The following is a 16,278-nucleotide window of genomic DNA, read 5'->3' as shown; positions in this document are numbered from 1 at the left end:
AGCATGCTTTGATTTCATTTGATAAGACTTTTTGGAGGATACAGATTCGTTTCAGTTGAAGAAAAAATGACCCAAAAAATGCCCAAATATGGTAGTCACATGACTTCCATTGTTGCTTTAAGAAATGGGGTCAAACCGGGGTCAGCTTTCCGACTGTTGCAGTCAGGGAGTGAACCTCGAGTTTTAAATTAGTCAGATTTGAAATTGTACATAAGTTCTGTATGGATCTTTTGTGGGTTCGTGTTGCTCAATGTTTACAAGGTAATTTTCGGTGTAGTGCTATGTGGGCTTTTCTTTTGTTATTTTTTTTCCAATGCATGTGTTCCTTAACTTCTGCCTCTGTTTGCTTTAGCTACTTTGGTCATTCTTAGGATTAAAAAAAACAACATTAACCACTATACTTATGGCTTGTTTCAATAGGATAGTGTCTCATTCCCTGAATTTGTTATGCAGGAATTTCATTTTAATATCAGTCTTTTATATGCAAATGAACTGCTTGGGCTCTTCACACAACTAATTTTTAGGACGGAATGTATCAATATGTACATACATGTATCAAGTCACTGATATATAAATATACATTATGTGCCATTGTACTACACAAGAATTTTTAAACATACATAGATGTGTTAAGAATATATTTGTTGTTGGGTTGTTGTCTCATTGACATATACACCACATCTCCCTTTTACCCATAGCATTTGTACCTTTTCAATGTATTGCAGAAAACATTTGCATACATATTTTTATGAAACACGAGAGGTGATCTAGCGATCACAGAATGAGGATATGTAAAACTGAAACAACACAACAGGATAGAAAGACTTGACTAATTTTAATAAAACTTGGCATTATCTAAGATTATGGAATTATAAGACAGTTTACCAAGTTTCATGGCAATAGAATATATATTAGAGACCATATGGTCATCTTATATTTGAACGTTGGGTGTTTATTTTTTACGTTTAAATGGAACAATTTCATCTATCAAGATTTGGGCCTACAAAATTTAAATGTTGCAAAATATTGCCTTTTAAATGCCTTAATATATAGTGTAGCATGTATTAAAAGCAGCTGAACACTCATTTGATGTACCATATTTATAACAATTCTTCAAAAGTCAAATTTATATGAGCCTGTGCCTAAAAATAAAGATTTTCCAATGAAAAGGTGGGGGGCTTATATAAAATAGTAATTTTGTCTACCAAATTAAAACTTGTGAAGTAATTGTGCTATAAATAATTTTCATATCTAATGTACTTAAATTGGAAAGAAAAGTTTCAAAATATAGCATCGATACCACATAAGTTTAAAATGGTCCTAGGCCATGTAAGACTTATAATAATTTAGGGACAAACTCCCAAGAACAGGTTGAATTAAGATTTAAGACATGGTGGCTTTTTTGTCAATCTTGTATTGCTGATCAATGTTAAAAATTGTCATTGAAGATCAATAACTCCAATAACTAGTCCTCTGAAGATTTCAGCCATATGACTTTTGTGCATATCTTGTCTTTTTTTTATTAAAATTTCTCTCCATCTATTTTTGTTTTCAAAATAATAGATAAAATTGGAAAAAAAATTGGTTAAATTTGACATTTAAGGGCAATAACTCCTTTAAAAATGTGTTTGACAGTTTTGACGTAATTACACATTTACGGCAGGTAGATCTCAATATTCTAACATTTCTCCAATTTCGTGGATTGAAGAACAATTGTATTTTTGTGAGTTTTGCTAAAGTTGGCATACAAGCCTATAGAAAATTTGTAAGTTTACATTAAACACTTGTATAAGTTGGTCACTTATATATCCACGAAAATTGGTATCCAAAGAATGATAATGAATCCAGAGTATATGGTAATAGGTTCTTAAGTTGTACTGTTAAACCACTGTCCCAGGTTAGGGGGAGGGTTGGGATCCCGCTAACATGTTTAACCCCGCCACATTCTGTATGTATGTGCCTGTCCCAAGTCAGGAGCCTGTAATTCAGTGGTTGTCATTTGTTTATGTGTTACATATTTGTTTTTCGTTCATTTTTTGTACATAAATTAGGCCGTTAGTTTTCTCGTTTGAATGTTTTACATTGTCATTTCGGGGCCTTTTATAGCGGACTGTGCGGTATGGGCTTTGCTCATTGTTGAAGGCCGTACGGTGACCTATAGTTGTTAATTTCTGTGTCATTTGGTCTCTTGTGGAGAGTTGTCTCATTGGCAATCATACCACATCTTCTTTTTTATTTATATGACAAAATGAGTAAAAGAAGATGTGTTGAATACATAAATGTGACAACATCCCAACAACACAAAAAATATGACATCCATATGATTAATTAAAATCTTTAATACATTAAGTCAAATCTGATTCTGGTACTGATATAAAAAAAAAAAAATTTCTATCTCAAAATTTTACTTTTCATGATTTAAAGTTTTTATTCTTGTTCCTGGAAACCATATACTAAACTGATAAATTCTTTTTTTGTGTGTTGTAAATGTGGAAAATAAGAAAAAAGATGTTGCCTTGTGTACTTTTATCACATATTTTTATTGTAATAGAACATACATGTACCGATAGTGAGGATCAGCGATGAAAACCAAACGTAATAAGTTGATATCAATATTTTCATGCAGGCAACATTGTTTTATTCAAATATTTCTTAGATTTCTGACGTTATCCCATGACTTCTGTATGTGATTATGTATGTTGAACAAAAAATATCCGACACTGTGACTCTGAAAAGAAATGTACTATCTCTGAACTAAAGATATTTGTAAACAATTTTTATTGTAATGAGCATGGTCTTGACTAGAATAAAAACTACATATAAATTATAATGAGTTATGATTTGTGTATTCCTAGTACAATACATAATTATAGGTATGTTTTAAGTTGGTATAATATCATTAAAATTATATGATAGTTTACTAGGCATTAAAAGTCACAATAAATCTAAAATTAAAGCTATATGGTGGTTCACTCTGCATTAAAAGCCACAATAAATTAATGATTTAAATATATAATAAAAGTTTAAAATTTGTATCCCCCCCTTTTTTACTAGTATGAGACTTAATGCTGGAATGTACAATTTGTTTCAGAATTTTTTGTTTACCTGGAGAACATATGTAAATGGGAAACACCTGCAATTAAGCCGTGAAGGCAATTAATTAAGGGTATGTACATGTTTATAGAGACTTTGAAAAAGGGTAGGTACATGCAACTAAAGCTGCTATATAAAAATCATAATCACACCTGTTTTCTATATTGACCTATTGAACGAAAATGAAAAAATATGAGTAACATGCATATACTAGTAATGGCAAAAAAGTTGTAAACAGTCTGTTTAAACTAACTTAATTCTTGATATTTTAATGTGGCTCTTTATTCCAGGCTTGTGACTGGCAAGTTGTACTGTATTCATAGTAATAAGCACCTTGGTTTTATTTAGAAATTAAACATGGGGTATCTTATATCAATGAAAATGATAAAAGACGTAAATATTGGTCTGCTCTAGATGATGATTGTAAAGATAATTTTTAAAATAGATTTCCTGCATAATGAGGTTATATTATTTAATCGCAAAATTTGTAGGCAAATCTAAGAGTACTATCACGATTGTGGGTGTTATGGTGCATGAAAATTGGTGAATACAGTATTACTTGGCTGCATTACCCACCTCCCTCCTCAATTTTTTTTTTTCTTTTTTTTTCATTTTTTTTTTTTATTTTCTTTTTTTTCTTTTCTTTTCTTTTCTTTCTCTCTTTTTTTTTCATTTTTTTTTAATTTTCTTTCTTTTTTTTTTTTTTTTTTTCTTTTCATTTTGTTTTCCTTTTTTTTTTCTTTCCTTTTTTCTATTCATTACATTTATGTACACAAAATAATGCATGTGCTTGAAACTTTTTTCTTTCTTATATAAATATATATATATATACATGTATGTACAGTCTTCTTAAACTTGTAGAAGATTTTGAACAAATGTTTTTAGAATCCCAATCTTTCAGTAGTTGTTTTGTTTGTTGATGCAGTGCATTTTTCGTCTTCATTTGGTTATATTTTCCAAGCAGTTTAAATCCAATAATCATCATTGCTCTCTCATACTGTTCAGTAAAAGACATGTTTCCTGGATTTTCCTTTGCAAGTCAAACTTTTAACTTCTTCCGGTTCCTAGAATTGTATCAACCAGTGTTGTTATTTTTCTGGAAAAAATGATTTATTGATTTATTACAATAAAGAAGACTAAGGATTTGTATATCAAACATAAGCTTTTATTTTATATATTGTATTGTTCAATGTTGATCATCTGCATATGGAATCATTTATATTGGGATATTACGACCAAAAGGCTAGTTTAGCTAGTGCATTCTCAGATAGTAGCCTGGAAACTCCAGACCAATTTAACAAAAAAAATGTTTTGGAGCAATACTTCATTCCAAACCCAATTCACATGCAGCTGTGCTTTTATTTGTGTACATGTACTTTTATATAAGAGCACACATGGGCACTCGACTAGGATGTAATGGGGCTTGCATGTATTTTCTTGCAATCTCTTGAATAAACTGTTATCACAGAGATATGTCTCGCCTTTTTGTAATTTTGATAATCCAAATGTTGAAATTAAAATAGCAATACTTTAACATGTAAGTTATGCAAATATTCAAAGTCGATGAACCATGACTGAAGGTACATGGCTAAAAAATCTCCATGGAAATGAGATGTGCCAATGCTAATACAACTGCATACCAAATACCATTGACTGATTATAAGTCGTTCCCTTTAAACAAACCTAAACAAACATTAACTTGTAAACTATGTAAAAGTTTCAAAGTCAATGAACCATGATCAGGGGTGGGGCTATATAATCTCCATGGAAACGATACTTGCAAATGCCAATAAATTTGCATACCAAATATCATTGACTTAACATTAGCAGTTCATCTTAAACTGATCTAATCACAAACTAATACATGTAAACTAAGCAAAAGTTTCAAAGTGAATAGACCATGACTGAGGGGGCGGTGCCAAATATTCTCCATGGAAATGAGATGTGCTAATGTTTATACAACTGAACACCAATTAACATTGGCCTACCACTAATGGTTCCCCTTGAACTGACCTAATCACAAACTAATACATATGTTAACTTAGCAAAATTTTCAAAGTCTATAGACCATGACAAAGGGGGCGGAGCCAAATAATCTCCATGGAAATGAGATATGCCAATGCTTATACAACTGCATACCAAATATCATTGACCTACCACTAGTGGTTCCCCATAAATTGACCTAATAACCTAATCACAAACTAATACATGTAAACTATGAAAAGTTTCAAAGTCAATAGACCTTGACTGAGAGGGCGGGGCTAAATAATCTCCATGGTAATGAGATGTACCAATGCTAATACAACTGCATACCAAATATCATTGACCTACCACTAGTGGTTCACCATGAACTAGACCTTATCACAAACTAATACATTGTTGACGCCGCCGACGCAGGAAACAGCATACCTATGTCTCGCTTTTTGACTCCGTCAAGGCGAGACAAAATTCATACATAAACATTTAGAATTAGTAAAAATTGGGGGTACTTTTATTGTGGTTAAAAGTATCCCCATCTTTCCTTAAAATACATTAAGGGAACAACCATTTAACTTCAAGGGGGGAGGGGGGGTTATGGTTTTTGCCTAAAAAAATATTCTGATCCTCAATTTGATGAAAAAAAATATTGTGGTCAAGCAGATGACAAAAAAAAAATATTCTGAATCCAAATTTTCCCCATACCTTAACGTGTTAAATTTAAAAAAAAAATTATTTGATTGATAGCGTCAAAATACTAAAAAAAAAATGTTCGCGTGCAAAAAAAAAATTCTGACTTAGACAAACAACTGTAAACCCCCACCTTGAAGTTATGGAGGCATTTTAAATGACAATTTAGCACAAGCATTCGAAACAAAATGTTTTTAAATTACTAGTATGATTAATCAGTGATGCCTATTTGATTTTCCGAAAGAGGATCTCAAGAAGATCAATTTTATGTTAAGAAGACAGCAATATTCAAACAGGAAACCAATTAGTCGAGTAATGTTTTGGTATTTAATACTCGGTACTACAGAGCGATACTCGAATACTCGATGACATCCCTACTATGTACAGATATATATTTACCTGTTTGTGTACATATGTTTATTGTGGATTCAGTTTCTTCAGGTTCCTGACAATCTTTCCAGCCAAAAGGATCCAAATTTTCATCTGCATAATAAAAAAAAAAAACTTAGGCCAAATAAAAATATATGTGTAGCTCCAGTTACATCCTCCAAAAAAATTGGGTCTGTAGGTCAACTTCGTTTTTTTTTTTTTGGAATGTCAAAATCTGGAAAAAAATCTTGTGTTCACTGAGTCTGATTCTGGTAATATACATGCCCCTCCTGGAAGTTTGCCATTTTCTATATGTTTGGTTGTAAAATAAAAAGACATGTTACGTATTTAGTTAATTTTGTTGCATTCTGTTAAGAAATTGTTGCATTTTTAGCTGTAGTGGATACTTTTATTGGAAATTCATATGACTGAAGTCTGTGAATTTAATTTTAGAAATTCACATTCCATAAAATGGGATCATTCAAAATTTATTTAACAGAATTAAAAAAACAGTACTAGGGTCGGTCTGGTAACCAGAACCACATATATATTTTTATTTTGCCTTAATTCTAACTGCAATCATGGCAATTGATCATATCTTAATTCAGGTAGGTTTTGAAAATTAGTATCAAAATGAAGGCAATAGTATGTGATTTAAAAAGAATTTTTGTTTCTGTTTGTTGTTAACATATAGTTCATTTTTTATGCCAGCACCAAAGTGGAAGGGGCATTAAGTGTTACCCTTGTACGTCTGTATGTACGTCCCAAAAGTGGGTATCGTGCTTAACTTTAGTTTGCCTCAACCAAATATTTTGAAACTTATACACAATTACCACAAAACTCTGATCAGCTTTGAATTTAAGTGGCATCACTTTTACTGTTCTAAAGTTATGCCCCTTTACAAATGGAAAAATTGCTGAATTTTTCATTTCCGTCCTCGAAATTAAGTGTGCCTCAACCAAATGTTAGTAGACTTATCCCAATGCTTATTACAGCAAAACTCAGATCAATTTCTAATTAGGTTGACATCACTTTTACTGTTTGTCCCTTTATAATGTTTTATGCAACCAGGGGCATCATCTTCTCCATTTATTTATTTTATTGCAAATTAGAACTATGAAAAAATAACAAGGATTTTAAGATTTTCAAACATGGCTTTTCAAACAATATGTAATAAAATTATGAAAAGATAAGTAGGGGTGTAAGCAGGCAAAATTGTAATGGCACTTCATGGATAAAACGAGATGATTCCGATTATCTGACAAAAAGTTAAAAAAAAAAAAAAAAGAGCAAACATCCTTAAGTATTGATGTGTTTACGACACTTGGACAAAGACCATAACCATATATCCCCTGTGGTGCAAGGTAGACAAAAAGAACTGACTAAACTCTTTAAAACTTTCAAGCCTAATGCACATTACATTCCTATCAATTTTTATTTTAAGATGAAAATAAATTTGTTTTTAACAGAGGAATTATATACTTACTAATATATAGCAGTATCAGACCACCAAGTTTTACTCTCCATCCATGAAAACAGTCACTGCAATAACCTAAAAAAGGAATTAAAATTAACAAATTATATATTTTACAAAAGTGTTAAATTGTTCGCCAAAAATTAGTTTTCCGACTTAAGATTAAGCATAGCATTAAAACCAGTTTAATATCTATAAAAGCCGGAAATACAAAACATGTTTTGATTTTGTTTCAACATTATTTTTTTTCAATAATTTATGAGTTATCTCCCATTGAATGACACATTCTTTCAGTTTGTTGTACTAGTCTCCCCCTGAAGATGAAATCTATCTCAGAATTTACTTTTCAAATGTTATAACATTTTATTCATGTTACTAGAAACCATATATCAAACTAATGAAATAACTCTTTCTTGGTACTTTGAATGTGGAAAATAAAAAATAAATGTTTGATCTGTAAAACTTTAACCTTAAAATTATCTTAGTGAAAACTGTGAAAAAAAGTATATTTATTACATCGGTTGCAACAAAGTACTGTGATTTCCAAGTTAAATAAAAATTGATGATAATTTCATTTCTCTGATTTTATATGCAACAATGAGTGTTGTCAAATAAGATATTGTGGATGATGTTGCATCAAAACAAAATTGAAATGTGTAGAAAGTTATTTCTTGTATTTTTGGTCAATGTAACACAACTAATCAAAGAATTAAAATATAGAAAAATATTCAACTTATGACCAAACAATAATAATTTACTCATACCTACATACATTTGTGAATTAGTGTATTGTTCCTTCAATTGACGAATATTTTTTTTTATATTTGAATTTCAAAATTTTGCGGTTGGTTCTTCTTATGTACAATTACTTCAAAGTTTGACAAAGTTATTGATGTTTGAAAACTTTTTAACCATAATACTGAACCCTAAATTTTGACGCCTATAGCAAAGTAATGTGAATTGCTATGCCTGGCTTCTGCAACAAAATGTCACATGTAAAATAACAAAATTCAAAGGCGTTTACATAATCTTTAATCAACAAGTTTATAAATCTATGCAATGGTGTTTACCTTAAAAGTCGGATTCAATGATCATTCTAAACTTCAATCCATAATGACAAGCAGTAATTAATGCTAACCTGAAAGTAAAATGCTTAGGTCAATCAAAATTGTTCAAACAGAGGCTCTTTAGAGCCCGTGTTGCTCAACATCATCTTCAACAATAACCACTTCTTGATTAAAATCATCACGAAAGGGAAATAACTCTATAAAGTGTTACTTGACACATTCAGTCACGTTGACATATTTTAGATCTTGTCCTGCTGGTCATTTTTTCTAGATAATAGGCAAAAACTGAAAAAACATGGTAAAAATCATCTTTAAACATCAATAACTCCATGAACAGGTCGACTGAAGATTTAATCTTGAAATTTTATTGTCTGGATTTATAAATTAAATTATTTTTATTCCCTCAAGTATTATGTTGTCTGGTCACTACTGTCAGTTCCAACTTGTTTTGCTGCCATGCTGCCCTATCTGAAGTTATAGGGAGTCATGCTGTGTTCCTTTGAATTGACAGGTGTGTCACTGCCTTTGAAGTTTGCTTCTCATGAATGGCTAATAAACTTTTTAGGCAACAAACAGGCAAAATTTTAACAGATGAGATGACTCTCAAAAAAAACCCAATAAAACAATTAATCTACAAATTGCACCGATTGTAAGCTTACATGATTTTACTTCTTTCAGTTTTTCTTACATCACAGAGTACAAGAATGTCTTAACACAGAGTAGGTAACCTATCAAAAAGTTCTATACTCTGGTAGCCATCATCATTGGTCAATTGCTCTTTTTGACTATATATCATTAACTTTTTTTCATTTTATACCTATATTTCAATCAGTAATGAAGACGTTTTTTTTATATAATCATTATTTCCAAATGTTAAGAGACTATTTGCTGTTATTATTAATTCAAAAATTAATGTGATGTTTTAATTCAAATCCTAAATTGCAGTACAAGTATACTTTCTTATTAAAATATATTTCATTAGAGTATGAATTTGATACAATTGAAAAAGAAACTTTGGACTAATTTGTAATAAATTTTCAAGCTGTTTCTCTAGGGAAAACTGATTTTATTACCTTAAAAATATTAACAGTTTAAGTACAATTGTAATGACCAAATACCTACATCATCATCTAGGCATCTACAATTAAATCATCTCCATGTCTAAGACTGTACTTTCGTCTTCTTCTCTCACGGTTCCCGTCTATCTGTAATACATATTCAAATTATTTTAATATCTATCAGACAACTATTCATCAATGAAAAAAAAATATACTTACTTATATGCACAGTCAGCTATAAAAGGCCCCGAAATGACAATGTAAAACAATTCAAACGAGAATACTAAGTATACTTTCTTATTAAAATATATTTCATTCGAGTATAAATTTGAAAAAGAAATTTTGGACTAATTTGTAATACATTTTCAAGCTGAAAAATCGACTAAATATGTAGATATCCAAATTGACAATCGAAAACTTTACTTTCGTTCAGGTGAGACTATTAGAGAAAGGGTTTCCAAATTGTCAATGTTAAGAGAATATTTGCTGTTATAATTAATTCAGAAATTAATGTGATGCATGTTTTAATTCAAATCCTAAATTGGAGTACAAATAAAAAAGAAGATGTGGTATGATTGCCAATGAGACAACTCTCCACAAGAGACCAAATGACACAGAAATTAACAACTATAGGTCACCGTACGGCCTTCAACAATAAGCAAAGCCCATACTGCACAGTCAGCTATAAAAGGCCCAGAAATGACAATGTAAAACAATTCAAACGAGAATACTAAGTATACTTTCTTATTAAAATATATTTCATTCGAGTATAAATTTGAAAATGAAATTTTGGACTAATTTGTAATACATTTTCAAGCTGTTTCTCTAGGGAAAACTGATTTTATTACCTTTCAGGCCGCAATTAAAAATATCTTTGTTTCCCCTTACCCTACCCACCATTTTGGAAGTGGGTAGGTAGGTAGGCTTTTTTTTTTTTTTTTTTTAGAGAAAATCCCTTAAATATATCTAACGTACAGGAAAACACAGAAAAACAACAAATTGAACTTTATTGATACCAAAACAACATACTGTATAACGTATAATGCATGACTAGAAGACCTTACAATTTCAGACTAGAAAATGTTTGTAAATATCAATGCCTTTGTGACTTAGAGTAGACCACATATAAATTGAGACACGGTTCTATATCTTTCTTATAGTTTTATTAATTCAATTGAAAATATAAAACCCCGAGACTGCTACCTAGTAACATGAGTAACATTCGATGCAAAAAATATGTACACTTGTTTTTCATTTAAGGAAATACTAGAAGCCACAAACCGTGATCCAAGCGAGTATGACTACGCCTATTAAGGCTTATTCTAGAAAACTATGAATTTATTTTTAACAATAAACTTTACCATGAAACCTTGGGCGTGCCTATGTGCGGATCAGCATTCGCTGAGTTAGCAGACCTTACAATGTTTGTTAATTCTTGAACACATTTTACAATGCTTTCAACACAGAGAAACAAAATGATAATGATAGTTGAAGTTCACCTACGAATTTTCCTGTAATGAAACAATATTCTTAGACACTGTCATAATTATACAAAGGAGAAAGATTCTTTAATGAAGGCATAGTATGATACAAGACATTAAAACCAATATCAAACCAACTGAAACATATCAATATCTGCACAGACACTGCTCACACCCAAAAAGTGTTTTCATTGAAAGGATTTATCAAGGGTGAAGTATTGAGGTATTTCAGAAACACAAGCAGCAAAACTGATCTTAAAAAAACAGTAAGAAGCTAAAACGAGGATATCAAATATCTGAAATCAACGATTTTTTTTATCAAACACAAAATACAGAAAGGGAAACCTTGCTAACACATCGCCCAGCGAAACGGGAGCAACCGCTAGTAATGTTAACAAAATTCAACCCATCTATACAGAAACTAAAAATATAATAATGAAAAACTGGCATCTTATTTCACAAAACCCTGAATGTGTGACCATATTTAATCATCAGCCCATTATAGCCTATAAAAGACATAAGAACTTACAAGAACTTTTATCAAAGCATTAGCTGGTATAGTCATCTCGACTTTTCACAACACAATATGATGCTGAGCTCGAAAAAAATCAACTACTATTTTATCCAAAGACAACTAGTGTATGGTCCAATATCACATATGAAATGAAACAAAATAGCACGCCAATATACAACTTATTGAGTCAACCACTGATAAAGGCAAACTCAGGGATTAACCACAAACACGACAGAAACACCGGGCCTAACATTTAAGCTCAAGGGTGAGCTTTGATGCGCAATCGTAACTACTCGACCATTCTCGCTACGCATTTTGTTATTGGAGGCGTAGCTAGAATGGAATAGTAGTTAAGATTGCTTGGATGCATTTATTTAAAACATTATTCCATTCCAATTTCAGTATCCTTGCATACGTTGTTTACCCTTTGCTGCAAACACACGGGCGACAATGATTTCGCGGAATGTTGAAAATACGGACCATTCAAGGAAACGAAATTAAAAAACGAACTTTTGAGCGAAACGAAAAAAAAAACAACAACGTGATTTTCGAAAAAAATTATTTCAGTCGGCGGATTTTTAGAGGGTCGGTCGGGTAAGGGGAAACAAACTTAATTTTAATTTTGGCCTCAACTATTAACAGTTTAAGTACAATTGTAATGACAAAATACCTACATCATCATCTAGGCATCTATAATCAAATTATCTCCATGTCTAGGACTGTACTTTTCGTCTTCTTCTCTCTTGGCTCCCGTCTATCTGTAATACATATTCAAATTATTTTAATATCTATCAGACAACTATTAATAAATAAAAAAAAAATATACTTACTTTCCGATGCATATGTTACCTGTCCTGACGTAAATATCCTGGGGCTGGTATCTGAAACAAAAACAAAATAAGTTCAAAAATATTGAACCAAATATAAAACTTAAAAAATTGGCTACTTTAATTTTTCTTTTCTTTCAAAATATCTATAAAGAAAAACTGGCATTAATGGCAGCCATCATCATTGCTCAATTGCTCTTTTTGACTATATCATTAACTTATTTTCATTTTAAATCTATATTTCAATCAGTAATGAGGACGGTTTAATGATATAATCATTATTTGCGAAATTAATGTGCGTGTCAAATTATCAGAAGTTGGTGGCTAACCAAAACAATCTGATGTTTACATTTTGAACAGAAATGATTCAAATTCAACTGAATTTCAAACAACCTAAATCAAGTCATATTTTCCAAATTACTTTAAAAAAATCGACTAAATATGTAGATATCGAAATTGACAATCGGAAACTTTACTTTCGTTCAGGTGAGACTATTAGAGAAAGGGTTTCCAAATTGTCAATGCTAAGAGAATATTTGCTGTTATAATTAATTCAGAAATTAATGTGATGCATGTTTTAATTCAAATCCTAAATTGGAGTACAAATAAAAAAGAAGATGTGGTATGATTGCCAATGAGACAACTCTCCACAAGAGACCAAATGACACAGAAATTAACAACTATAGGTCACCGTACAGCCTTCAACAATGAGCAAAGCCCATACTGCACAGTCAGCTATAAAAGGCCCAGAAATGACTATGTAAAACAATTCAAACGAGAATACTAAGTATACTTTCTTATTAAAATATATTTCATTCGAGTATAAATTTGAAAAAGAAATTTTGGACTAATTTGTAATACATTTTCAAGCTGTTTCTCTAGGGAAAACTGATTTTATTACCTTTCAACTATTAACAGTTTAAGTACAATTGTAATGACAAAATACCTACATCATCATCTAGGCATCTATAATCAAATCATCTCCATGTCTAGGACTGTACTTTTCGTCTTCTTCTCTCTTGGCTCCCGTCTATCTGTAATACATATTCAAATTATTTTAATATCTATCAGACAACTATACTATTAATAAATAAAAAAAAGATATACTTACTTTCAGATGCATATGTTACCTGTCCTGACGTAAATATCCTGGGGCTGGTATCTGAAACAAAAACAAAATAAGTTCAAAAATATTGAACCAAATATAAAACTTAAAAAATTGGCTACTTTAATTTTTCTTTTCTTTCAAAATATCTATAAAGAAAAACTGGCATTAATGGCAGCCATCATCATTGCTCAATTGCTCTTTTTGACTATATCATTAACTTATTTTCATTTTAAATCTATATTTCAATCAGTAATGAGGACGGTTTTATGATATAATCATTATTTGCGAAATTAATGTGCGTGTCAAATTATCAGAAGTTGGTGGCTAACCAAAACAATCTGATGTATACATTTTGAATAGAAATGATTCAAATTCAACTGAATTTCAAACAACCTAAATCAAGTCATATTTTCCAAATTACTTTAAAAAAATCGACTAAATATGTAGATATCCAAATTGACAATCGGAAGCTTTACTTTCGTTCAGGTGAGACTATTAGAGAAAGGGTTTCCAAATTGTCAATGCTAAGAGAATATTTGCTGTTATAATTAATTCAGAAATTAATGTGATGCATGTTTTAATTCAAATCCTAAATTGGAGTACAAATAAAAAAGAAGATGTGGTATGATTGCCAATGAGACAACTCTCCACAAGAGACCAAATGACACAGAAATTAACAACTATAGGTCACCGTACGGCCTTCAACAATGAGCAAAGCCCATACTGCACAGTCAGCTATAAAAGGCCCAGAAATGACAATGTAAAACAATTCAAACGAGAATACTAAGTATACTTTCTTATTAAAATATATTTCATTCGAGTATAAATTTGAAAAAGAAATTTTGGACTAATTTGTAATACATTTTCAAGCTGTTTCTCTAGGGAAAACTGATTTTATTACCTTTCAACTATTAACAGTTTAAGTACAATTGTAATGACAAAATACCTACATCATCATCTAGGCATCTATAATCAAATAATCTCCATGTCTAGGACTGTACTTTTCGTCGTCTTCTCTCTTGGCTCCCGTCTATCTGTAATACATATTCAAATTATTTTAATATCTATCAGACAACTATTAATAAATAAAAAAAAATATACTTACTTTCCGATGCATATGTTACCTTTCCTGACGTAAATATCCTGGGGCTGGTATCTGAAACAAAAACAAAATAAGTTCAAAAATATTGAACCAAATATAAAACTTAAAAAATTGGCTACTTTAATTTTTCTTTTCTTTCAAAATATCTATAAAGAAAAACTGGCATTAATGGCAGCCATCATCATTGCTCAATTGCTCTTTTTGACTATATCATTAACTTATTTTCATTTTAAATCTATATTTCAATCAGTAATGAGGACGGTTTAATGATGTAATCATTATTTGCGAAATTAATGTGCGTGTCAAATTATCAGAAGTTGGTGGCTAACCAAAACAATCTAATGTATACATTTTGAATAGAAATGATTCAAATTCAACTGAATTTCAAACAACCTAAATCAAGTCATATTTTCCAAATTACTTTAAAAAAATCGACTAAATATGTAGATATCCAAATTGACAATCGGAAACTTTACTTTCGTTCAGGTGAGACTATTAGAGAAAGGGTTTCCAAATTGTCAATGTTAAGAGAATATTTGATGTTATAATTAATTCAGAAATTAATGTGATGCATGTTTTAATTCAAATCCTAAATTGGAGTACAAATAAAAAAGAAGATGTGGTATGATTGCCAATGAGACAACTCTCCACAAGAGACCAAATGACACAGAAATTAACAACTATAGGTCACCGTACGGCCTTCAACAAAGAGCAGAGCCCATACTGCACAGTCAGCTATAAAAGGCCCAGAAATGACAATGTAAAACAATTCAAACGAGAATACTAAGTATACTTTCTTATTAAAATATATTTCATTCGAGTATAAATTTGAAAAAGAAATTTTGGACTAATTTGTAATACATTTTCAAGCTGTTTCTCTAGGGAAAACTGATTTTATTACCTTTCAACTATTAACAGTTTAAGTACAATTGTAATGACAAAATACCTACATCATCATCTAGGCATCTATAATCAAATCATCTCCATGTCTAGGACTGTACTTTTCGTCTTCTTCTCTCTTGGCTCCCGTCTATCTGTAATACATATTCAAATTATTTTAATATCTATCAGACAACTATTAATAAATAAAAAAAAAATATACTTACTTTCCGATGCATATGTTACCTGTCCTGACGTAAATATCCTGGGGCTGGTATCTGAAACAAAAACAAAATAAGTTCAAAAATATTGAACCAAATATAAAACTTAAAAAATTGGCTACTTTAATTTTTCTTTTCTTTCAAAATATCTATAAAGAAAAACTGGCATTAATGGCAGCCATCATCATTGCTCAATTGCTCTTTTTGACTATATCATTAACTTATTTTCATTTTAAATCTATATTTCAATCAGTAATGAGGACGGTTTAATGATATAATCATTATTTGCGAAATTAATGTGCGTGTCAAATTATCAGAAGTTGGTGGCTAACCAAAACAATCTGATGTTTACATTTTGAACAGAAATGATTCAAATTCAACTGAATTTCAAACAACCTAAATCAAGTCATATTTTCCA

The 16,278-nt window shown here is 30.7% G+C and overlaps 1 long non-coding RNA gene across 33 annotated transcripts in view; it reads right to left on the bottom strand.

The window, feature by feature from the left end:
* Positions 1-3,851: 3,851 nt before the first annotated feature.
* Positions 3,852-16,278, bottom strand: part of LOC127733270 (uncharacterized) — a 266,208-nt gene continuing 253,781 nt past the window's right edge. For 16 of the 33 annotated variants that reach the window (XR_007997029.1, XR_007996991.1, XR_007996996.1 and 13 more), the window contains exons 4-5: positions 6,160-6,243; positions 3,852-4,189 (exon numbers count right to left, since the gene is read on the bottom strand). This is a non-coding gene — a long non-coding RNA (uncharacterized LOC127733270). Of the gene's footprint in view, positions 4,190-6,159; positions 6,244-7,615; positions 7,682-8,673; positions 8,742-9,792; positions 9,876-16,278 lie in introns of those variants that run through there. The other 17 variants (XR_007997020.1, XR_007997010.1, XR_007997005.1 and 14 more) reach the window with 4 other exon arrangements.

This window comes from Mytilus californianus, unplaced genomic scaffold (genome assembly GCF_021869535.1).
Source record: "Mytilus californianus isolate M0D057914Y unplaced genomic scaffold, xbMytCali1.0.p SCAF_3, whole genome shotgun sequence".
In the NCBI taxonomy this organism is placed as follows: Eukaryota; Metazoa; Mollusca; class Bivalvia; order Mytilida; family Mytilidae; genus Mytilus; species Mytilus californianus.
This window is presented reverse-complemented; position numbering and strand designations above follow the sequence as displayed.